Here is a 24,148-nt window from a genome sequence, read left to right on the forward strand (position 1 = left end):
ACAGTGAGTGGACTTTTATTGTCTCCTAGTATTATGGGTGACATCCAAGCCATACATAGATGGTATCGGTGGTTCCTGTAGAAATTCTTATATGGACATTTGTACATTATTAATTACAGGCTAAATCTTCCTGGAGACACTGTTTAAATTATAAATGTGGTCCTCGGATGTCCATGTGTGGACACTTTTAACTATTGTTATCATTTTTACAGGATTTAAATAGCGCCAACAGTTTGCACGGTGCTTTACCGTCTAAAGGGAGACAATACAGTTGAAATACAAGAGGGTTAAAGAGTTTGTAAACCCTTTACAGACACTTTAAACTACAGGCAAGCCTATAATTACGCTTACCTGTAGCTGCACTGGATATCGCCTAATCCTGCACGGTTTAGGAGATATCGCTGTATTTGCATGTCCCGACGTCATTGGCACATGCGCACTTAAGCAAACTGAAGCAATGGAACGTACGCGCCGTTGCTTCAGCTTTACTGTGCCATTACTGGCGGCTCCCACGCGCATGCGCGGGAGTGACGCCATCGCGGCTCCGGCCAATCACAGCACCGGAGCCGCGATAACCGGAAGTAACCCCCCCGGAGAGATGTCGGCTGCCGGAAGGGTGAACGAGGACCGCTGAGGGGGGCTTCGATCTCAGGTAAGTAATTCATAATGAGCTAGTATGCTATGCATACTAGCTCATTATGCCTTTATCTTGCAGGGTTTTTTTTTTGGAATTGTTAAAAAGGGTTTACAACCACTTTAAGAGGGCCTTGCTCATAAGAGCTTACAATCTAATGGGGTGGGGCAGGTGGTAGAAAAGGTTATAACTGTGGGGGATGAGCTGATGGAAAAGTTAAAAGTTGGAGGTGTGATAGGCTTCCCCGAAGAGATGAGTCTACCTATGATACATTCAAGGCTAAACCCACCTTGAGACCTTCTCCACACCTGGAGTGTGCCGAGTTCTTGGATAACATCTACACAGAGTTTACAGATTGGCTTTATCCAGGGCTTTTTTTCAGGGGGAACTTGGTGGAACTCAGTTCCACCACCTCTGGCTCAGACCCTTTGGTGCCTGCTCACCACAATCACTTGTAAACACAGAAGTCTGGTGTGTAACCCCCATGAACTCGGCACTCTGTATGTAATGCAATCCTGATATTTAATGCCCCTTCTACTGTTTGTGAAATATGACCACACCCACTATTTGATGTGATTTGTAGGGTGTGTGTGGGGGGGAGGGGTTTTGAGGGGTCGTGGTTGAGTTCCAGCACCTATTGTTTGGGGAAAAAAAACCCTGGCTTTATCACCCCAAAGAGCTCGCTCCAGTTCATGGATGTAATCATTATGTTTGGATGATCTCACCAGTCAGGAGACTTTCCTGTCATCCTACATGATCCCTTCTGAGGAGAATGAAGAAAACCAACTGCCGCTCACTCTTTGCCGCTCTTTCTACTGGAAAGTTGAGTAAGGTCATATGGGGAGATTTGAGTATAGAGAGACCTGAAATCTTAGGTATTAATAAAAAATCTTATTCCAGTAACCTCTAATTTTAGGGCAGTTCCACCACGTGTGTAACATCAAGCCCGTGTGTTCACAACCTCTGGAACAGAGGGGAGGTGCTGATATGTAAGGTTTAGCTCATTTGGGCAGGACTGGGTGCCATTGCATCAGAACCTTCAGACTCACCTCCACCATGGTAATGTTTAACAAGCCTTGGTAGAAGTGAGAGAAGACCCCATGTCATTCTTCCAAGTCCTGCAAGAGGTCTCTCACCCATTCCACCATATAGAGGGGCTTAGTGAGATCAGTGGATAGTGACTTGTAGATCACAGGTATTCCACCCCACCCCCACCCCCACTCTGCTCCATGGTCTGGTCACACCAATGTTCATAGGTCGTGATTCTGGGAGGTTCGGGTTTAGTCACCCATAAAGAGTGTAAAAAATGGAAGATTTGGGGAAATCTGAACTTCTCTGTCGGGCATATCCAGTCTATTTATACAAAAACTAAGAGAGATCGGACCTAAGGACTTGAAAAAAGTGACCAATCCTATACAACCCTTTGTTCAGCCACCATTTAAAAGCTTTGATGTCCATGCCTGGAGGAAAATGAAGGTTATGAAACAGATGGGCGAATAGGTGACTATCAGAGACCAACTCTGGGTGACCTCTAAGTCCACCTCATAGGGTTACTGAATGAGAGAGAGTTGGAGTCAAGATAGAGGGACAAGGAGGACACCACATTAGGTAGTCCAGAGTGAACTGGGGTACCACCTGTACTTCTATATCCACCCAATTGGGTTTAGTAACTCGGGAATATTTGATTGAGATGTGGGCTAGTTGAGAAACTTGATAGAACCATAATAGGTTCGGCAGACCAAGACCACCTTTATCACAAGTGTGAAATAGAACCCTCTTAGACACTCGATGCCCTTCCGAACCCCAAATGAAGTCAGTAATTTTGGCCTGAAAATGCTGTAGATGGTCTTTAATGATAGGGAAGGGTAGAGAGCAGAAGAGGAATAGTACACGAGGGGGAACAAAGTCATCTTAATGGAATGACCCGACCTCACCAGGACAGGTGGAGTTGTGCCCATTGTTTTAGATCTGCTTCTAATTTCCTGTATATCGGGGGAGGGGGGAGGTTGGCTCCATACAATTGGTCTATACTGGAGTCTAGATTCCCCCCCAGGTAAGGAATGACGGAATCCCTCCAAGACAAGTCACAGTGATCTATCACACGTGTGACTAGTGTGTGCGGCTCCGTGATATGTCATGTCTGAGATTTGGACATGTTGATGTTCAGGCCAGAGATCCACCAAAATCATCCAGTAATGGACAGATGTTGGGGGAGGGGATTAGAGGGGAAGTGACCAATAAAAGGAGATCATCAGAGAAGAGGACGTATTTATTATATTGTGGTCCGCACTGTACTGTGTTTATCAATTAATTATGTGACCTGATCCATCTGCAAATTATATACAACATAAAGAGCTTTGTACTCAAGATGATGTTCCCTGCAGATCCACTGCTTCCACTTTACACCTACTTCTTTATTCTTATAATATTTGCTGCTATATTAAATAAACTAAAAATCTGTACAAATTCATGTAATCATACAATATTTTGTGTTCAATATAGTGTTCTCTGCAGATCCACTGCTTCCTCTTTACATCTACTTCTTTAAAAAAAAATCCACCAATCAATGAAAAGTTGATAAGATGTAAAGTTCTCGGTGCTCCAAACTGTGCCAGCTGTAGTGTAGCCACGCCTTCTTCCACCTCTTACACACGTGATGGTGAGGGCGCCCCCCTAGTGGTGATTTTTATTGATTTGTGGATTTTTTTTTAGGAAAATATGTTTGTTTAAGTAGATGCAAAGTGGAAGCAGTGGACTTGCAGAGAACACTATATTGAGCACAAAACATTGTATGATTACATGAATTTGCACAGATTTTTAGTTTATTTATTATAGCAGCAAATATTATGATATTAAAGAAGTAGGTGTAAAGTGGAAGCAGTAGATCTGCAGAGAATATTATGTGAGCCCCTAGCACTTTATATATGAATGTCTCCACATATTTTAGTGTATTTGTGATGATTTATGTGCACACACAATAGGACAGCGCTGTGACACATAATGCTCTTCTAGTTGATAAAGGGAATACTTACCTTTGTTACAGCAGCAGTCCGGTATAAGTTATTTTTGTAGGTATTTGAGTTGTTACACATAGCGCGGGTTTTATTCTATTTATATTGGTGACATCATTGCCCAAATCTGGGGATCAGGAGCCATTTCCACCCTTTACTCTCGGCTGGGGTTCTTTGTATCCATATAACAGATGTTCTACATGACTAAATCTGCAATCAATTTTACTGCAAAATCAAAGGGGCCAAAATGTCTCCCCCCCGAGCAGTAATATATTTCTATCCCCCTTGGTGGGAGTGGAGATGACCCATCTATAAGGATATACAGTACATACACACACAGCACAAGGACGTGTTCACACTATGAGCTGTTTATTGAGTTGCAGTTCCTCTGATCTCCACAAGGTGGTGATCTCACTTCTACCCAGACAGGAAGTCTCTATGGAATGCAGACAAGATTGTCCATGAGGTGTGAAGTAGAGAGAAGACATTGCTGGAAGAAGTAGCAGAGGAGGTAATAAGATCTTATTTTCTATTTACACCCAGTAACCCCCCCGTCATGTCCGTCCTCTTCCTCCATAGTCACTGTGATGTCTTTTATCTCCAGCAGATGATGATACACACATATATAGTGTGGAAATGTAGATGAACCCCTTCAGGGGGATCAGTTGATGATTAACCACTTACCAACCGGCCCATAGCCGAATGACGGCTGCAGGGCGGTTGGATAACTCTGGGAGGACGTACTATGACGTCCTCCCAGAATTCCCCTCTCGCGCGCCCCCTGGGGCGCGCACCCGAACACATCCATGACCGCCGGGTCCAGGGGACCCGGCGCATCACGGATCCCGGTAAATGGCCGCTGATCGCGGCCGTTTACCATGTGATCGCGCCGTCAAATGACGGCGCGATCACATGTAAACAGACCGGCGTCATCTGATGACGCCGGTTCCTCTCCTCCCCTCCTGTGTACCGATCGGTACACAGTGAGCGGGGAGGGAGATGGATGGATGTCTGCAGCGCTGTGGGCTGGATGTGTAGTGCCCACAGCGCTGCACAGAGACATCCAACCATCCATCCATCCATGCTCAGCCATCCCCACTACTCTGCAATGCTGTGCACTACTCTGCAATACCCCACAATACTCTGCAATACCCCCACAATGCTCTGCAATGCTGTGCAATACTCTGCAATACCCTCACAATACTCTGCAATACCCCCACAATACTCTGCAATACCCCCACAATACTCTGCAATGCTGTGCAATACTCTGCAATACCCTCACAATACTCTGCAATACCCCCACAATACTCTGCAATACCCTCACAATACTCTGCAATGCCCCCACAATACTCTGCAATACCCTCACAATACTCTGCAATGCCCCCCGCCATACTCTGCAATGCCCCCCGCCATACTCTGCAATGCCCCCCGCCATACTCTGCAATGCCCCCCGCCATACTCTGCAATGCCCCCCGCCATACTCTGCAATGCCCCCCGCCATACCCCGCCATACTCCGCCATACCCCGCAATACCCCGCCATACTCCGCCATACCCCGCCATACCCCGCCATACTCCGCCATACCCCGCCATACTCTGCCATACTCTGCCATACCCCGCCATACCCCGCCATACTCCGCAATACCCCGCCATACCCCGCAATACTCCGCCATACCCTGCCATGCTGAGCCATGCTCAGCTGTACTCGGCCTCTGTATGTGGCCAGGCTGTGGAAGTCTCACACATGTGGTATCGCCGTACTCAGGAGAAGTAGGAGAATCTATTTTGGGGAGTCATTTTTGGTATGTACATGTTATGTGGTAGAAATATTGTATAAATGGACAACTTTGTGTTAAAAAAAAAAAAAAAAGCGTTTAAACCACTTCCCGCCCGCCGGCCGTCATACAACGTCCTTGACTTTGTGTGGGGATATCTGAATGATGGTTGCAGCTACAGGCATCATTCAGATATCAGCTTTTTCAGCCGGCGATTCCCTACACCATGATCATAGCAGCTGTTCCACTACTTGATCGTTCTTACGGGAGGCGAGAGGGGACGTCCCCCCTTCCCGCCGCCTTGCGGTGCTTCTACCGACTCACCGCTACGATCGAAGCCAGGATCTTTTTTTTTTTTTTTTTTAATTTCAGGCTTCCCAGCCTAGAGGTGAGATGTGGGGTCTTATTGACCCCATATCTCACTGTAAAGAGGACCTGTCATGCCATATTCCTATTACAAGGATGTTTATATTCCTTGTAATAGAAATAAAAGTGGTCAAAAATTTTTTTTTTTGGAAAAAAGCATCAAACTAAAATAAATAAAGTAAAATGAACAAAAAAAAAAAAAAAAAAAATTTTTAAAGCGCCCCTGTCCCTGTGTGCTCGCATGCAGAAGCGAACGCATACGTAAGTCCCGCCCACATATGAAAATGGTGTTCAAACCACACATGTGAGGTATCGCTGCGATCGGTAGAGCGAGAGCAATAATTTTGGCCAAACACAACCCAAGTGGCAAATATGCGCTTACTCCCGAATAATAATAAGCCGCTAACACAGCACTAGAAAATTGCACATATATCAAATGGAAAACAAAACGTGTAGCGCTAAAGAAAGACAAAAGGAGAATAAAACACCTACACACTAATAAGGTATGGAGCCAGTATCCTACAAACAGCTAAACTGAGACACAGTTGGATTTCTCACAATATGTATGAATCAAAATACAGTACGGAGTCCGTGAGTGAGAAAAAATGGAAAAATGCTTGTAAGTGATATGTGAACCACCTTCACCAGCATGGGATCCTATAGTCTCTGAATAGATGCTATACACCAGATAAAATTCAAATTCCAGATTAGATGATGTATGGAATGAATCAGCTCTAGAACGTCACACCACAGTGTCTTCACACACGTGCAAATCACTCTAACGGTAAAGTTGGTAAAATTGGAGGCTTACCGGAGGGTTTGAACCCAAAACAGTGTATACTGTGAGGGTCAAACCAGCTTTTATTGCATAATAGCAATGGTGGGAAGACCTTGGCAGCGTGAAGGGATCACAAGGGGTTCATAAAGACGTATCTTCTCCAATCATGACATAAGATCTCCCCGTTTGCAGCTCATAGAGAATATAAAAGAGGCCACATAGTGTGATACCATAAAAACCGTAGTTTATTTAAAAGGAAATACACTTACATGATAAAGTTGTTAAAAAAGCGCTTGTACATAAAAGAAGGCAGCAGTGGAGCAGTGAATAATTTTGGCCCTAGACCTCCTCTGTAACTCAAAACATGAAACCAGTAAAAAATTTTAAAGCGTCGCCTATGGGGATTTTTGAGTAGCAAAGTTTGGCGCCATTCCACAAGCGCGTGCAATTTTGAAGGGTGACATGTTGGGTATCTATTTACTCGGCGTAACTTCATCTTTCACATTATGCAAAAACATTGGGCTAACTTTACTGTTTTGGTTTTTGTAAAGCACAAAACAGTTTTTTTTCCAAAAAAAACGCGTTAAAAAAATTGCTGCGCAAATACTGTGCGAGATAAAAAGTTGCAACGACCGCCATTGTATTCTCTAGGGTCTTTGCTAAAAAAACATATATAATGTTTTGGGGTTCTAAGTAATTTTCTAGCTAATAAATGATGATTTTTACATGTAGGAGAGAAATGTCAGAATTGGCCTGGGTGCTCCAGAACGCCTGAAGGTGCTCCCTGCATGTTGGGCCTCTGTATGTGGACACGCTGTGTAAAAGTCTCACACATGTGGTATTGCCGTACTCGGGAGTAATAGCAGAATGTGTTTTGGGGTGTAATTTGTGGTATGCATATGCGGTCTGTGAGATATACCCTGCTAATATGACAATTTTGTGGAAAAAAAAAAAAAGTAAAAAAAAAACCTTGATTTTGCAAAGAATTGTGGGAAAAAATGACAACTTCAAAAAACTCACCATGCATCTTTCTAAATACCTTGGAATGTCTTCTTTCCAAAAAGGGGTCATTTGGGGGGTATTTGTACTTTTCTGGCATGTTAGGGTCTCAAGAAATTAGATAGGCCGTCAGTAATTCAGGTGTGATCAATTTTCAGATATTCGCACCATAGCTTTTGGACTCTATAACTTTCACAAAGACCAAATAATATCCACCGATTTGGGTTATTTTTACCAAAGATATGTAGCGGTATAAATTTTGGCCAAAATATATGAAGAAAAATTACTAATTTGCAAAATATTATAACAGAAATGAAGAAAAATGTATTTTTTTACAGATTTTTCGGTCTTTTTTCTTTTACGGCGCAAAAAATAAAGAACCCAGCGGTGATTAAATACCACCAAAAGAAAGCTCTATTTGTGTGAAAAAAAGGACAAAAATTTCATATAGATACAGTGTTGCATGACTGAGTAATTGTCATTCAAAATGTGAGAGCACCAAAAGCTGAAAATTGGTCTGGTTAGGAAGGGGGTTTAAGTGCCCAGTGGTCAAGTGGTTAATATATCTTCCTTCCAAATCTGGCCATACATGGTTCAGTTTTATCGTTCAGCCAGCGGGATGAGAGGAAAAAACTGAAGTGATTCCCCCATCCACACATTGGAGGGGGATGGGGGAATCCTCCCCGCTGCACTATTGTATTCTGACAATGGGGGGCGCTCCTCCGCTCTCAGAATACACAGATCAGTGATGAAGCTATTGGCTGCAGCCGCTGATGGAGTGACTTTTATCCGGCAGTGACCACACATGGATGGAAATGTGACCGATCCCTGCTGAACCAGCTGAATTTCCATGTCTCTATGGTCACCATAAGTGACTTCCTCCCCTCCCCCTCATCTCCTTCATTATGTAAGTCATGCTGAGATAATCTCCCATTGGCTGAGCAATATTCTCATTTGTCTCTGAGCTCCTTCTTGCTATTCCTCGTCCTGCCTGTTGTTTCCTTGGATTGATTTTCTGTGTAGTGACCCCGACTTCATCTCTTGGATGCGCTCGTCTGTTGCTTGTCCTGACCTTTATCCTGATTCCTGGATCTCCTCCTCATCTCTCCTCCATATCCTCTTACACAGCTTTTCCAAATCGTCCTCCAGGACAGCCCATGAGATATAGGCACCTCCTCCAACAGGAACAGGAAACGCATCACCAAGTACACTTTAACCACCGGCCATCATTATACTGCGGCAGGTCGGCTCCTTCCTGCAAATTGCCGTAGGTGTACGTCGGCTCCTTTAAGAGCCATAGCAGGCACACGTGTGGGATAGAGTTGCCACCTCATCCCTTTAAACCCCGAACACATATTGATTACACAGGTTCTGTGGCTGATTAACTGCTTGCCACCCGCCCACCATCAAATGACAGCATCCCAGAACAGCCGCTGTTGCACGTGGCGCCGTGTTGCTAGGACACGACGCGACCCCGATCTCTGTAAAGAGCCGCTTCCGCGGCTCTTTAACCATGTGATCGGCTGTGTCCAATCACAGCCGGTCACATGTAAACACGGAGATGCCGGTAATCGGCTCTCCTCGCCTCACACTGGCAGAGTGTGAGGAGAGGAGAGCCGATCAGCAGCCTCTCCTCACAGGGGGACATCTAGGAATGTAATCAGGGCACTGATCATCACTGCCCTGATTACAATAAATAAATACAGTGTCATAAATCAGTGCCCACCAGTGGCAGCAATCAGTGCCCACAAGTGTCACCAATCAGTGCCCATTAGCGATGCCAGTCAGTGCTGGCAATCAGTGTCACCCATCAGTGTCGCCCATCAATGCCCAACACTGCTGTCGATCAATGCCCAACAGTGCCACCCATCAATGCCTCTCAGTGCCAACCAGTGTCACCCAACAGTGCCCATCAGTGCCACCTCATTAGTGCCCATAAGTGCCGCCTCCTCAGTGCCACCTCATTAGTGCTGCCTCATCAGTGCCACCTCTTCAATGCCCACCAGTTCAGCCTATCAGTGCCCAACAGTGCCGCCTCATTAGTGCCCATAAGTGCCGCCTCCTCAGTGCCACCTCATTAGTGCCGCCTCATCAGTGCCACCTTTTTCAATGCCCACCAGTTCAGCCTATCAGTGCCCATCAGTGCCACCTCATTAGTGCCCATAAGTGCCGCCTCCTCAGTGCCGCCTCATCAGTGCCACCTCTTCAATGCCCACCAGTTCAGCCTATCAGTGCCCAACAGTGCCGCCTCATCAGCGCACATCAGTGAAGGCGGAAAATTACTTAGTTACAAAATTTACTGACAGAAAAAAAGTAAAAAAAACATTTTTTTTCAACATTTTTGGTCTTTTTTTTTGGTAAAAAATAAATAATCCAGCAGTGATTAAATACCACCAAAAGAAAGCTCTATTTGTGTGAAGAAAATGATAAAAAATTAGTTTGGGTACAGTGTAGCATGACCGCGCAATTGTCATTCAAACTGCAACAGCGCTGAAAGCTGAAAAATGTCCTGGGCAGGAAGGAGGTGTAAGTGCCCGGTAGGCAAGTGGTTAAGGTGGTAATTAAACTCACTTGTTGCCTTATCTGTAGGGCTGGGGAAAAAATCGATTTGAATCGAGTTGAGAGGTCAAATCGATTAAAATTTTCAGCAAATTGATTTTTTTTAGATTTTTTTTTTTTTTTTTCACCAGGACCGGCACTGACACCGCGCCGGTCCTGAGGAGCTGTGGGCAGGAGTTTTTGTGCGAGGCCGCGGCTTCAGCCTAGTCCGCAAGGCCGGACACCGCAGACTAGGCCGAAGCTGCGGCCTCGCACAAAAACTCCTGCCCACAGCTCCTCAGGACCGGTGCGGTGTCCATCGAAAAAAAAAAAAAAAATCGAATCGTGAATCGAGTTTTTTTTTTTTTTTTTTGGAGAAAATCACCCATCTCTACTTATCTGCATTAAATCAGCCTCAGAACCCGTGTAATTCATATGTGTTCAGGTTTAAAGGGATGAGGTGGCAACCCTAGCGGGGAGGACACGATGACCGTAAGAGAGCCAGAACGGGGATCTGTCATTGTAAACAGACAGATCCCTGTTTTGACGGGGGAGTTAGAGAGAGATCTGCTGTTCCTAGTGATCAGGAACAGCGATCTCTCTCCTTCTTCTTCAGTCAGTCCTCTCCTCCCCCCCACAGTTAGAAACACCTCCCTAGGGAACATAGTTAACTCCTTCATCGCCCCCCCCTTGTGTTTAACCCCCTTCCCTGCCAGTGACCTTTACACAGTAATCAGTGCATTTTTATAACACTGATCGCTGGTCCCAAAAAAGTATTCGATCTCTCCGCCGCAATGTTGCAGTCCTGATAAAAATCGCTGATTGCCACCATTACTAGTAAAAAAAAAAAATAAAATAAAATAATAGTAATAAAAATGCCATAAATCTATAACCTATTTTATAGACGCTATAACTTTTGTGCAAACCAGTCAATATACGCTTATTGCGATCTATTTATTTATTTATTAATTTTTTTTACCAAAAATATGTAGAAGAATACATATTGGCCTAAACTGATGAAGAAATTTTAATTTAATTTTTTTATTTTTTTATTTTTTTTTGAGGGATATTTATTATAGCAAAAAGTAAAAAAAAAATGTTGTTTTTTTTTCAAAATTTTCACTCTTTTTTTGTTTATATCGCAAAAAATAAAAACCGCAGAGGTGATCACATACCACCAAAAGAAAGCTCAATTTGTGGGGGAAAAAAGACGTCACTTTTATTTGGGTGTAACGTCGCACGACCGCGCAATTGTCAGTTAAAGCAACGCAGTGCCGAATCACAAAAAATGGCCAGTCATGAAGGGGGCGAATGCTTCCGGTCTGTAAGTGGTTAAAATAGACTTGGGCAGAGTAATTATTTTTAGTGATTCCAATCATTTGGATCAGTTCAGTGAAATGATTTGCCTCACGGCTCCTTTATCTCCGACCTAAGATTAGGGATCATGAACTTCAGTCCTGGGACTGAGTACAGTCAGAATATTAAATGTTAAAGTGATTGTAAAGCTTCATTTTTTTTTGTTTTTTTTTTTTAAAATAACAAATACTGTTATACTTACCTCCTCTGTGTAATGGTTTTGCACAGAGTAGCCCCGATCCTCCTTTTCTGGGGTCCCCTGGCAGCGCTCCTGGCTCCTCCTCTTCTCGAGTGCCCCCCACGGAGAGGCACTTTCCCTGGGGGCACTCGCGCACCCGAGTCCTGCTGCTGCATCCATTGACACAGACAGCGTGACTCGCCCTGCCCCCATGTCACTGGATTTGATTGACAGCAGTGGGAGCCAATGGCTCCTGCTGCTATCAATCTACCCAATGAGGACCCGAGACAGCTGTTGTCGTCCCCATCGCTGGAACGATCAGACTCAGGTAAGATAAAGGGGAGTCGGGGGGGGGGCTGCAGAAGGTTTTTCACCTTAATGCAAAGAATGAAAACCTCGAGAGTTTACAACTTCTTAAAGTAACTTTATTTTACTGTTGTAAGGTATATAACAATAACTGTTCTATAATAAATTCAGTCTCTAGGCTGAGAGTCATACAAAGAATCAGAGTTTTGCTGACTCACACACAGCTCATGATCCAATACTCATTGTGAGCTCTCTAGGCTTTGAGTCATTCAAAGACTCAGGAGTCATACTGCTGACTCACACAGCTCATAAACCTAATGTGCTATGATGAGTCATTCATAGATTTAGGAGTCATACTTCTAACGCACACAGCTCGTGAATCTAATGTGCTATGATGAGTTATTCAAAGACTCAGGAGTCATACTGCTGACTCACACAGCTCATAAACCTAATGTGCTATGATGAGTCATTCATAGATTTAGGAGTCATACTTCTAACGCACACAGCTCATGAATCTAATGTGCTATGATGAGTTATTCAAAGACTCAGGAGTCATACTGCTGACTCACACAGCTCATAAACCTAATGTGCTCTGATGAGTTATTCATAGACTCAGGAGTCATACTGCTGACTCACACAGCTCATAAACCTAATGTGCTCTGATGAGTTATTCATAGACTCAGGAGTCATACTGCTGGCTCACACAGCTCGTGAATCTAATGTGCTCTGAGTTATTCATAGACTCAGGAGTCATACTGCTGACTCACACAGCTCATGTTACAGATCAGAATGTTGATACTTGTGTGCTCTCTGAGTCGTTGAGTCATTCACAGACTAGACTCAGTCTTGCTGCTGCCTGCCTCACACACGGACATCATACAAAAGAGTATCTTGTGTGCTCTGTGATTCATTCAGAGACTTGAAGTCTTGATGGCTCACAGCTAATCATGTTTTCTTTATCATACATCTCGGGACACAGAGCACCATAGTAATTACTAGGGATGCACCAAATGGGTTTTTTGGTGCCGAAACTGATACCGAAAATGAAAAATACACTAGGCCGAAAACCAAAACCGTTACCAAAACAGCACCGATACCGAAAATGACTGTTTTTAAAAAATATTTTTATACAGGAGATGGTCAGAGACTGCAGACATAGTACAGGAGATGGTCAGAGACTGCAGACATAGTACAGGAGATGGTCAGAGACTGCAGACATAGTACAGGAGATGATCAGAGACTGCAGACATAGTACAGGAGATGATCAGAGACTGCAGACATAGTACAGGAGATGATCAGAGACTGCAGACATACTACAGGAGATGGTCAGAGACTGCAGACATGCTACATCGATGGTCAGAGACTGCAGACATGCTACATCAGATGGTCAGAGACTGCAGGACATGGTCCAGGAGATGGTCAGAGACTGCGGACATGGTCCAGAAGATGGTCAGAGACTGCAGGACATGGTCCAGGAGATGGTCAGAGACTGGGGACATGATTCAGGAGATGGTCAGAGACTGGGGACATGGTCCAGGAGATGGTCAGAGACTGGGGACATGGTCCAGGAGATGGTCAGAGACTGGGGACATGGTCCAGGAGATGGTCAGAGACTGGGGACATGGTCCAGGAGATGGTCAGAGACTGGGGACATGGTCCAGGAGATGGTCAGAGACTGGGGACATGGTCCAGGAGATGGTCAGAGACTGGGGACATGGTCCAGGAGATGGTCAGAGACTGGAGACATGGTACAGGAGATGGTTCCCGGTAGGAACTGATTCCGTCGGTAAGATTTAAAACATGTTCTATTTCTAGGTCCGTCAGAATTTTCGAAAAAGAAAGTCCGATGAGGCATACACACGATCGGAATGTCTGATAAAAAGATTCCGTCTGACTTTTCCTGCCGGAAAGTCCGACCATGTGTACGCGGCATTAGGGGACCAACAGATAAAAGATTGGAATCCCTGATAAAATCCTCTTTTTCTTTGGCAGGTGCAGTTACTCAGCCTACAGTCGCTGCGATAGGCATCTGTCAGTCCCTGAAGGACCAGTTTAGACAGGCCCTTAAGGAGGTTCCTGTGCAACAGGCCCGGGACTTGGTCCAACTGCCAAGAGCATTATGTTTTGCCATTGACGCCATTAAGGATTCTATCCACCAGGCGTCTCGCCTTGTGCTAGTGCACATGCGTAGGATCCTGTGAAAAATTGGTCAGTCAAAGCACCATGCAAAAGGCTCCTGACTGGTTTTCCTTTTCATGGGGATCGGCTATTTGGGGATGATTTGGACAAATACATCCAAAGTCAAAAGAAGAAATAAACGCCCTTCATTTAAGCAGGCTTTTTCTCCAGGGCTAAGGGCATCTGCCTCTAGGCAGTCGCGACTGCTTCCACCATCAGTCTAGAGGAAAGCCTCAGGGTCAGGCCCAGGTACCTGGGGACGGAAACCTGCAAAACAGAATTCTAAAGCCTCATTATGAAGGGGCGCCCCCACTCGCCAGGGCGGGGGAAAGACTTCTGCAGGTCTCAGAAGTCTGGCAGGAGGAAATTCAGGACAGATGGGTTGTCTCCACAATAACTCTTAGGTTACAAACTGGCATTTCGATAGTTTCCACTGCCTCGTTTTCTAAGGTCAAACATTCCCAAAGATCCAGGGAAAAGGCAATCTCTGTTTCGGGCATTAGACTGATTACTGGCTCAAGGGGTGATCATGCCAATCCCCACAGAAGAGCAAGGTTTGGGGTTCTATTCAAACCTCTTCACGGTACCAAAACCAAATGGAGATGTCAGACCCATTCTAGATCTCAAAAATCTGAATCAATTCCTGAAGGTCCGCTCTTTTCGCATGGAGTCGATCAGTTCAGTGCTTTCTATCCTTCAAGGGGGGAAACTTCTGGCGTCTATCGACATCAGAGATGCATATCTGCATGTTCCTATATTTCCCGCGCACCAAAGGTTTCTGTGTTTCGATATAGAACAGCATCATTTTCAATTTGTAGCCTTGCCCTTCGGGCTGGCTACAGCAACGCGGGTATTTACAAAGGTTCTGGCTTCTCCTCTAGCCAGGCTAAGGGCGCAGGGCATAACAGTCCTGACATACCTGGACGATCTATTGCTAATAGACCGGTCTGTGGCCCGCTTGGAGCTTGCGCATTACAGCCAAATACCTGGAAAATCGGGGTTGGATTATCAACCTAGAGAAGTCTTCCTTAAAACCTCTGAAAAGGCTGGAGTACTTGGGTCTGAGCATAGACCCAGCCCAGAAAAAGGTGTTCTTGCCTCAGGCAAAGATCAACGCCATAAGAGAGCTGGTGCAGATGATCAGGTCGAAAAGAGATCCTTCCATCCGCCTTTGTGTGAGGTTGTTAGGAAAGATGGTGGCTTCATTTGAAGCGGTTCTGTATGCCCAGTTCCATTCTAGACTGTTGCAAAACAGTATCCTGTCTGCTTGGAACAAAACGGTTCAAGCTTTAGACTTGCCAATGCGGCTGTCCCCAAAGGTGTCCCAGAGCCTCAGTTGGTGGTCGGTATCCGGGAATCTGCAGAAGGAAAAATCCTTCATACCAGTTACCTGGAAAGTGGTAACGACAGATGCCGACCTTTCAGGTTGGGGAGCAGTATTGGAAAAGACAACTATCCAGGGATAGTGGTCCAGAACCGAAAGAGCCTTGCCCATCAACATCTTAGAGATTCGGGCAGTGCGTCTGGCTCTGAAGCCCTGAACATTCAGGCTATGAGATTATCCTGTCAGGATCCAATCCGACAATGCCATAGCTGTGGCCTATATCAATCGCCAAGGGGGGGACTAAGGGTCATGCAGCTCAGAGAGTGGTGGACCATATTCTAGCTTGGCCAGAAAGGCAAGAAACACCCTTATCGGCAGTCTTCATTCTGGGAATAGAGAATTGGCAGGCGGACTAATTGAGTCACCAGCAGTTGTTCCCGGGGCAGTGGTTGCTTCACCCCGATATCTTTCTGGCTATATGCCAAAGATAGGGGATCCCGGACATAGATCTTTTGGCGTCCAGGTTCAACATGTAGTTGGTCAACTTTATGTCAAGGACAAGGGATCCACTCGCATGCGAGACAGATGCGTGATGACCCCATGGGGTCAGTTTTCACTGATTTAGGCATTTTCCCCTATTCAGTTGCTGCCACAACTTCTTTGCAGGATCAAGCAGGAAAGAAAGCCGGTAATTCTTGTACCCCCAGCATGGCCCAGAAGGTCCTGGTATGCAGATATCGTAAAGATGGCAGTGGGGGATCCATGGTCCCTTCCACAGCGTCCAGACCTGCTCTCGCTGAGGCCAATATTCCATCCTACCTTACAAACTCTAAGTTTGATGGCTTGGCTAATGAGGCCCACATTCTGAATAGACGTGGTCTCTCCGGGTAAGTGATTTCTACCTTCATTAATGCAAGGAAGCCAGCTTCCAGAATCATATATCTGGAGGACTTATGTTTCCTGGTGTGAATCCAAGGGTTGGCACCCTCGGAGGTATATCATAGGCAGAATTCTTGCCTTTCTACAATTAGGGCTAGAGATGAAGCTGACCTTGAGTACTATTAAGGGCCAAGTCTCGGCTTTATCGGTCTTGTGTCAAAGACCGCTTGCTTCGCATTCTTTGGTCTGGGTTTTTATGCAAGGGGTGATGCGGCTTAATCCGCCAGTCAGATCACCTTTGAACTCTTGGGACTTGAACTTAGTTTTGTCAGCGTTACAAAAACAGCCCTTTGAACCGATACAGCATACTCCCTTGGTCCTTCTGACAAGGAAATTTAGTGTTTCTGGTTGCTATATCCTCTGCAAGAAGGGTATCAGAGTTGGCTGCTCTTTCCTGTAAAGGGCCATGTTTAATTATTCACAAGGACAAGTTCGTGTTGCGTCCTCTTCCAAGTTTTTTGCCTAAGATGGTGTCAGGTTTTCACCTGAACCAAGATATTGTCCTGCCATCGTTTTTTTCCAAAACCATGTTCTAGGGAAGAGAAGTCACTACATTGTCTTGATGTGGCGAGAGCGGTCAAGGTCTATTTAAAGACAACTGCTCAGATTCAGAAGACTGATGTCTTATTTGTGCTGCCAGAAGGTCCTAGGAAAGGATAGGCAGTGTAGAAATCCACTATTTCTAAGTGGATTCGGCAAGTTATAATTCAGGCCTAATGGTTAAAAGGTAAGATTTCACCTTTTTAAGGCAAAGTGCACTCTGTTAGAGCAGTTAGTGCTTCTTGGGCAGTGCATCACCAAGCCTCCATGGCTCAGATCTGCAAGGCCGCAACTTGGTTTGCAGTCTATACATTCACTAGATTCTATCAAGTGGATGTAAAAAAGGGCATGAGGATATCGCCTTTGGGCGCAGTGTGCTGCAGGCAGCAGTATAGGTCCTCAATTCTGCTGGGTGCCCTGCTTGTTGTGTCTCCCTCCCCTCAAATAGCATTGCTTTGGGACATCCCACATAGTAATTACTATGGTGCTCTGTGTCCCGTGATGTACGATAAACAAAATAGGATTTTTATACCAGCTTACCTGTAAAATCCTTTTCTTGGAGTACATCACGGGACACAGAGGTCCCTCCCCTCTTTTGGGATTTATGTATATTGCTTTGATACAAAAACTGAGGTGCTCCCGGTATGGGAGGGGTTATATAGGTAGGCAACTTCCTGTTTAGGGTGTGCCAGTGTCCATCACCTGAAGGTGGCCTATAACCCACATAGTAATTACTATGGTGCTCTGTGTTCGGTGATGTACGCCAAGAAAAGTATTTTACAGGTAAGCTGTTATAAAAATCCTATTATCACTCATTTTACAAATCATGAGCTGAGGCTGCTGTTTTCTGTCTACTCATCCTGAAAAGGGGAGGATATTTGACAATGAATTGAATCAGATTCACTTTCATGATTTGATTCATTCGAACTCTGCAGTGAGTTGATTCACTGATTCGATTCAGTGATTCCTTGCCAAGCCTACTTTAAAAGGACAAGCCTCTGCTGTACTGGTCAGTTTTTGTGCTTCTTCTGGCCGGAGGTATCAATATTGTCTCCATATAACACATTTTATTTTCTATAGCTGGTGGTTATTACACAGTGGAAACTACCATGGGTCCCTGAGGGATAATCTAAGTCTCAAGACACTGGTCCTTGTCACATTCCTATACAAGGATGTAGGTGGTGGAAAGTCACCAGACGTATGCTTTTGTAGCAGGATCCTTATGTGCTTATATTCTATAGAGGCGATGTTCACCATAAGTTCAGATCTAGTTCTTCCATGTAGGGTCTGTTTGGACTAGTCTTTTTCTACTTTGCCGTCAGGTCTTCAATTGCCCTGTTTCTTTGGCCACACAGGCTTTGAGGGCTTTCATCTGTCCTTAATTGACCAGTCCCTTCCTGGAGCTGGCTCTTTGCTTACAGATATAGATTTTATGGTATCAGTCCTGTGTAACTTTGAGCTCTTATTTACTGACATGGCTTGGGGTTTTCCTTGTAACCAGGTCCCCTACCTTGGGTTTTCTCTCGATTTAAGAATTGGGTCCACCATGTCTATGATAATTATAGCAATCCCTAGGGTGGTAAATGTCTTTTGCCTTTTAATGACCCTCCCTAATCTAGTAAATTCTTGTTATCATCTCATGGGCTGTCCTGAAAGATGATTTGAAAAAAAAAACGGAGTTAGTCTTGCCAAAAACTCTGTTTCCTTGAGTCTTCCAGGATAGCCGGATTCCCACCCTTGTTTTATGATGTTTTGTTTAGGATTTGTCTTTCGGGTCTGCAGAGAGACTTCCTTTTATAGGGTACTTGGTGATGCGTATCCTGTTTCTGTTGGAGGAGGTGCCTATATCTCATGGGCTGTCCTGGACAACGCATGGAAACAGAGCTAAGAAGAAGTAGTCACCGCTCCAGAAAAAAGTCCAAACAGACTAAAATGAATCCTTCTTGGTTCGGAGGTTAAAGGTGCTGGCTATTGCTGGTAGCAGTAAACCGGAATGAATTCTGGACAGCCGCACTCATAAATTAGCCTTGTTTATTAAGAAGGTGCACATCAATTACAGGATAACAGCAGACAGGAACAGAGCTGACGTTTCGCACTAACGTTAGTGCTTACTCAACGTTAGTGCTTTCTCCTGTTTACTGCATGGAAACAGAGCTATTGGTAAGTCTAATGGCCCGTAACACTCTAAGAAAAATCGGGTGAACATTTTCGTGCGATGAACGATTTTCTGATCGTGTGTACACAACTTTCGACAGCCGATTCCAACCTCCTGAACGAAAATTTCCGAAGTGACAAACGTTAAAATTTTTCTCGTACAGGTACAGAACCAACAATTTTCGTTTAATGTGTACCGTTTTTGTATGATTTTCGCATGAGAAAAGATCAGATACAAAGGACTGCGAAAAATCAGAAACAACAAATAACAAAAAATTCAGTCCGACTTGCTGTGAAACATTGAGGATAATCGACCGATCGGTCACCCGATTTTCTCATAGTGTGTATGGGCCATAACTCTGGTTTTTCTCCACACCTGCAGGGATCCTGGGGGGTGACCCCAACATACAGCAAAATCCATCCCCACCATTAGGAGCTCTGGAGAAAATTGTCTGGTATTTACACTCCGTTTCTCCGCACATCACCTGATCACATGAGAGCTTACTTTCACAGATTCCTGACAGATTTCTGTATGGTAAAGGTCACTCTTCAGTTTAGGAGAGGTAGGATGCACTCAGGAACAATGATTAGCACAGGAGCCTTATATAGGAGCCTTTAAAATGTCCCTCCATCCAGAGCCTATATGTCCTATGACATCACATTGACCTCACAGCTCCTCCTCCCAATGTCTCTCCAGAATGTCTGCAACAAGCTCTGAACCTGTGGAGTGTGGGGGTCCTGTGTGAGTAAATTATACCTCAGTCTGAAATGGGGCTTTAATAAAATGGAGACCTGAATGTTGAGGTGAGGAGGATTCTGGGAATATCGTTTAATTTTACTATTTGTGTTAAGATCTAGAGTTTTCCTCCTCTGAAATGGTGATCATATGACCATCATATTACTTTCACCTCCCTCCCTGATAGAATAGAGAAATAAAAAGAAGATTCTAAAAGTCACCAAGAAGATGATGGAGCCTCTAACAGGAGAGGTGAGCGGTGCTGGGAATTCTGGGACATTATCCAGTAACAGACAAGGGATGTGTCTGGATGGTGACTGTATCATTGTGTGTGTCAGGTTCCTATAAGGTGTCAGGATGTCACTGTCTATTTTACCATGGAGGAGTGGGAGTATTTAGAAGGACACAAGGATCTCTACAAGGACGTCATGATGGACAATCAGCCGCCCCTCACATCACCGGGTAAGAGGAGACTTTATTGTAAAGGAGAGAGCAGTAAGGAGGGTCCACCTAGATCCCCCATCATCTGATAAACACATAGAAACAATGTATTCAGTCAGTGTGTGTGTTTCCTACAGATGGATCCAGTAATGGGAACCCACCAGAGAGATGTCCCCGTCCTCTGTATTCCCGGGATTCCACACAGGAAGGTCACATCATCCCTCACCATCATCAGGTAGATGATTGACAATTATTGGTAGACATTGGTTGTAACAAACATGATATGTATAATTCATGTTTTATTATATATCCAGAGTGGAAACCTCAGGGATGATAACATTGATGTTAAAGAAGAGTATAAAGAGCAGTATGGAGTCAGGAAACAAGGAAATGATGGAGCCACCTAAAACCAGGAACTCACCAGAGAGATGTCCCCGTCCTCTGGAGACAATGTGTGGATTTTTATGCGATGTCATAATTATAAAGCTCGTATCTTACAAATGATATTTTCTCTAATTTTCTTGATTTAGAGTGGAGATCCAATCGATATAGAATGTGAGGTTAAATCAGAAGAAGAGACGTATGTGAGGGATGATCAGCGTTCTACGGAGGAGGATGGAATAACGGGGACATTTATAGAGGAGGACACTCCTACAGAGATCAGCACAGGTGGGTCATTAACAATAAATACATTCCTCCACCCATACTGCTCACTGATTGGTCCAGAGTAGGGCGGGGACTGGGTGATATCAGCCTGTAATCCCCTGGTCACTTTCCTGAGCTGTGTTCCCCGTCCTGTATTCCTGTATTTCTCTCGGATAATCTTCCTTCTCTGTGCTGCAGACACAATTTATGTATCTAGACTGGATTTATGGAGATTCTGGGGTTCAGCTGGAAGAAAAATGTTCATTTTCAGCATAGGCGTTACTAGACCTGGGGTATGTGTTTTGAGCCCCATATCTGGGATGACAAGAAATCTGATAGAGCACTTCTTTCAGGGTTACATGTTCTATTTGGTGGCTGTGCCGGGTGGAGGGATATGGTTAGTTACATAGTCAGGTTGAAAAACAAAAGACACAAGTCCATCTAGTCCAACCAATAATAATAAAAATACACACACACACACACACACACACACACACACACACACACACCTACCTATACCAGCAGTTGATCCAGGGTACGGCAAAAACCCCAGCAAAGGGGGGAAAGCATTCCTTCCTGATCCCCCAAAAGGCAATTGGATATTCTCTGGATCAACTTTGCCTATAAATGTCAGTACCCAGTTATATTCTGTACATTTAGGAAATAATCCAGGCCTTTCTTAAAGCAATCTACTGAGTCGGCCAGAACCACCTCTGGAGGGAGTCTATTCCACATTTTCACAGCTCTTACTGTGAAGAAACCTTTCCGTATTTGGGGATTAAATCTCTTTTCCTCTAGATGTAAAGAGTGCCCCCTTGTCCTCTGTGTTGACTGTAAATGAATAACTCAACACCAAGTTCACTATATGGACCTCTTATATATTTGAACATGTTGATCATATCCCCCTTACTTTCCTCTTCTCAAGAGAGAATAAATTCAGTTCCTCTAATCTTTCCTCATAGCTGAGCTCCTCCATGCCTCTTATCAGTTTGGTTGCCCTTCTCTGCACTTTCTCCAGTTCCCCGATATCCTTTTTTCAAACTGGAGCCCAAAACTGAACTGCATATTCCAGATGAGGTCTTACTAATGATTTGTACAGATGATGTCTCTCTCTCTGGAGTCCATACCTCTCTTATACCTCAAAGGACTTTGCTCGCTTTGGAAACCGCAGCTTGGCATTGCATGCTATTATTGAGCTTATGATCCACAAAAACCCCAAGATCCTTCTTCACCATTGATTCCCCCAGTTGTACTCTTCCTAGTATGTATGATGCATATTCTTAGCCCCCAAGTGCAGAAATTTACATTTATCAACATTAAACCTCATCTGCCACATAGTCGCCCAATTAGACAGAGCATTGAGGTCGGCTTGTAAATTGGAGACATCCTGTAAGGACGTTATTCCACTGCATAGCTTGGTGTCATCTGCAAACACTGAAATTCCACTCCCTATATAATTTATAAATAGATTAAAAAGTAAGGGTCCCAACATTTAACCTTGGGGGGTACCCCACTAATAACACCTGTTCTGCGGAAGAAAATTCACTACATTCTCTGGATGTAGTGAGAGCAGTCAAGATCTATTTGAAGGCGACTACTCAGATTTGAAAAACAGATGTTTTGTTCGTGTTGCCTGATAGGTCCTAGGAAAGGACAGACAGCGTCAAAATCTATTATTTCTAAGTGGATTCGGCAAGTGATTATTCAGGCTTATGGTTTAAAGAGGAGAATTCCACCTTTTCAAATCAAAGCGCACTCCACCAGGGCTGTTAGTGCTTCGTGGGCAGTGCATCACCAGGCCTCCATGGCTCAAATCTGCAAGGCCGCAACTTAGTCTTCAGTCCATACATTCACCAGATTCTATCAGGTGGACGTAAAAATGCATGAGGATATCACCTTTGGGCATAGTGTGCTGCAGGCAGCAGTACGAGGTCCTCAGGTCTGATTGCACCCTACTTTTGTTTGTGTCCCCTCCCCTCAAGTGGCATTGCTCTGGGACATCCCATACAGTAATTACTGTGGCTCTGTGTCCCGTGATGTACGATAAAGAAAATAGGATTTTTATAACAGCTTACCTGTAAAATCCTTTTCTTGGAGTACATCCCGGGACACAGAGGTCCCTCCCCTCTTTTTGGTTACACGTGTATTGCTTTGCTACAAAACTGACACACTCCCAGTAAGGGGAGGGGTTATATGGGAAATTGAACTTCCTGTTTAGGGTGTGCCAGTGTCCATCACCTGAAGGTGCCATATAACCCATACAGTAATTACTGTGGCTCTGTGTCCCGTGATGTACTCCAAAAAAGGATTTTACAGGTAAGCTGTTATAAAAATCCTATTTTTTTTAGATCTCACAAAACGGATCCCGTTTGAGAAAGATTCCTCATCAGTTTGGAACAAAGTGCCTAAGTTGGATGCCACCTTTTAGGGTGGGGGAGTCACAAAGTGGAGATGCACTTAGGGTTACAGTTCACAGGTCAAAGGTCAGTTGGGGTTAGAAGTTAAGGTTTCCCCTTGAAGAACAAGGTTAGGACTCAGGGATTGGAATAGGGACCTCCTCCAAGGGTCAGCAGGCAGGTCCCCAGAGGTCAGTGGTCAAGAGGCGTGGCTGACCCACCCCCACCAAAGTGTTCAGCCTACCCCAACTAAGTCGGGGAATGAACAAGTCTCAAAAATGACAGACTTAGCTTTTGAGGACATGGGAAGCTTAAAGGAAGTAATAGATAAAAGGATGGATTTGCTGCTGAAAAGTATGGAAACCCACAATGGAGAACTTGAAGCCAAATATGGCGGTTACACACATGGCAAGAAATCTAGAACGCTGGTTAAACCAGCTTAAAGCGCATATTAGCGCAGGGGCCCTGAAAGTAGAGATTCTAGATTCTTTCCCTACACTCTCAGGAGCATTGCATATATAGCGGATGCATCCGCGGAATCCATAAGCATGACAGCACGCTCAGCGGCCTTGTCTAATTCGGCAAGAAGAGCCTTATGGCTGAATACCTGGTAGGGGGTCTCAGTCACCAAGGTTGGACTATGCGGAATCCTATTTTCAGGAAATCTCCTCTTCGGGCCAGACTTAGAATCTATCTTTAACCACACGGCAGACAGGAAAAAAGTACTTTCCTGTTAAAGCAGTTGTGTGCCCATTCTGATCATTTTTCATTAAATTAATAACAGCAGGTTATAGTATATTTTGCCATTTTTTTGTTCTTCTCTTAGCCGCTTCCTTCCTGTGTAATCGTTTTTCTT

General features: G+C 44.6%; 1 protein-coding gene across 1 annotated transcript in view; it reads right to left on the reverse strand.

The window, feature by feature from the left end:
• Positions 1-24,148, reverse strand: part of LOC141121932 (uncharacterized) — a 603,393-nt gene that overhangs the window by 402,086 nt on the left and 177,159 nt on the right. The gene's annotated exons all lie outside the window — the stretch shown is intronic.

Source organism: Aquarana catesbeiana, unplaced genomic scaffold, assembly GCF_042186555.1.
Source record: "Aquarana catesbeiana isolate 2022-GZ unplaced genomic scaffold, ASM4218655v1 unanchor235, whole genome shotgun sequence".
In the NCBI taxonomy this organism is placed as follows: domain Eukaryota; kingdom Metazoa; phylum Chordata; class Amphibia; order Anura; family Ranidae; genus Aquarana; species Aquarana catesbeiana.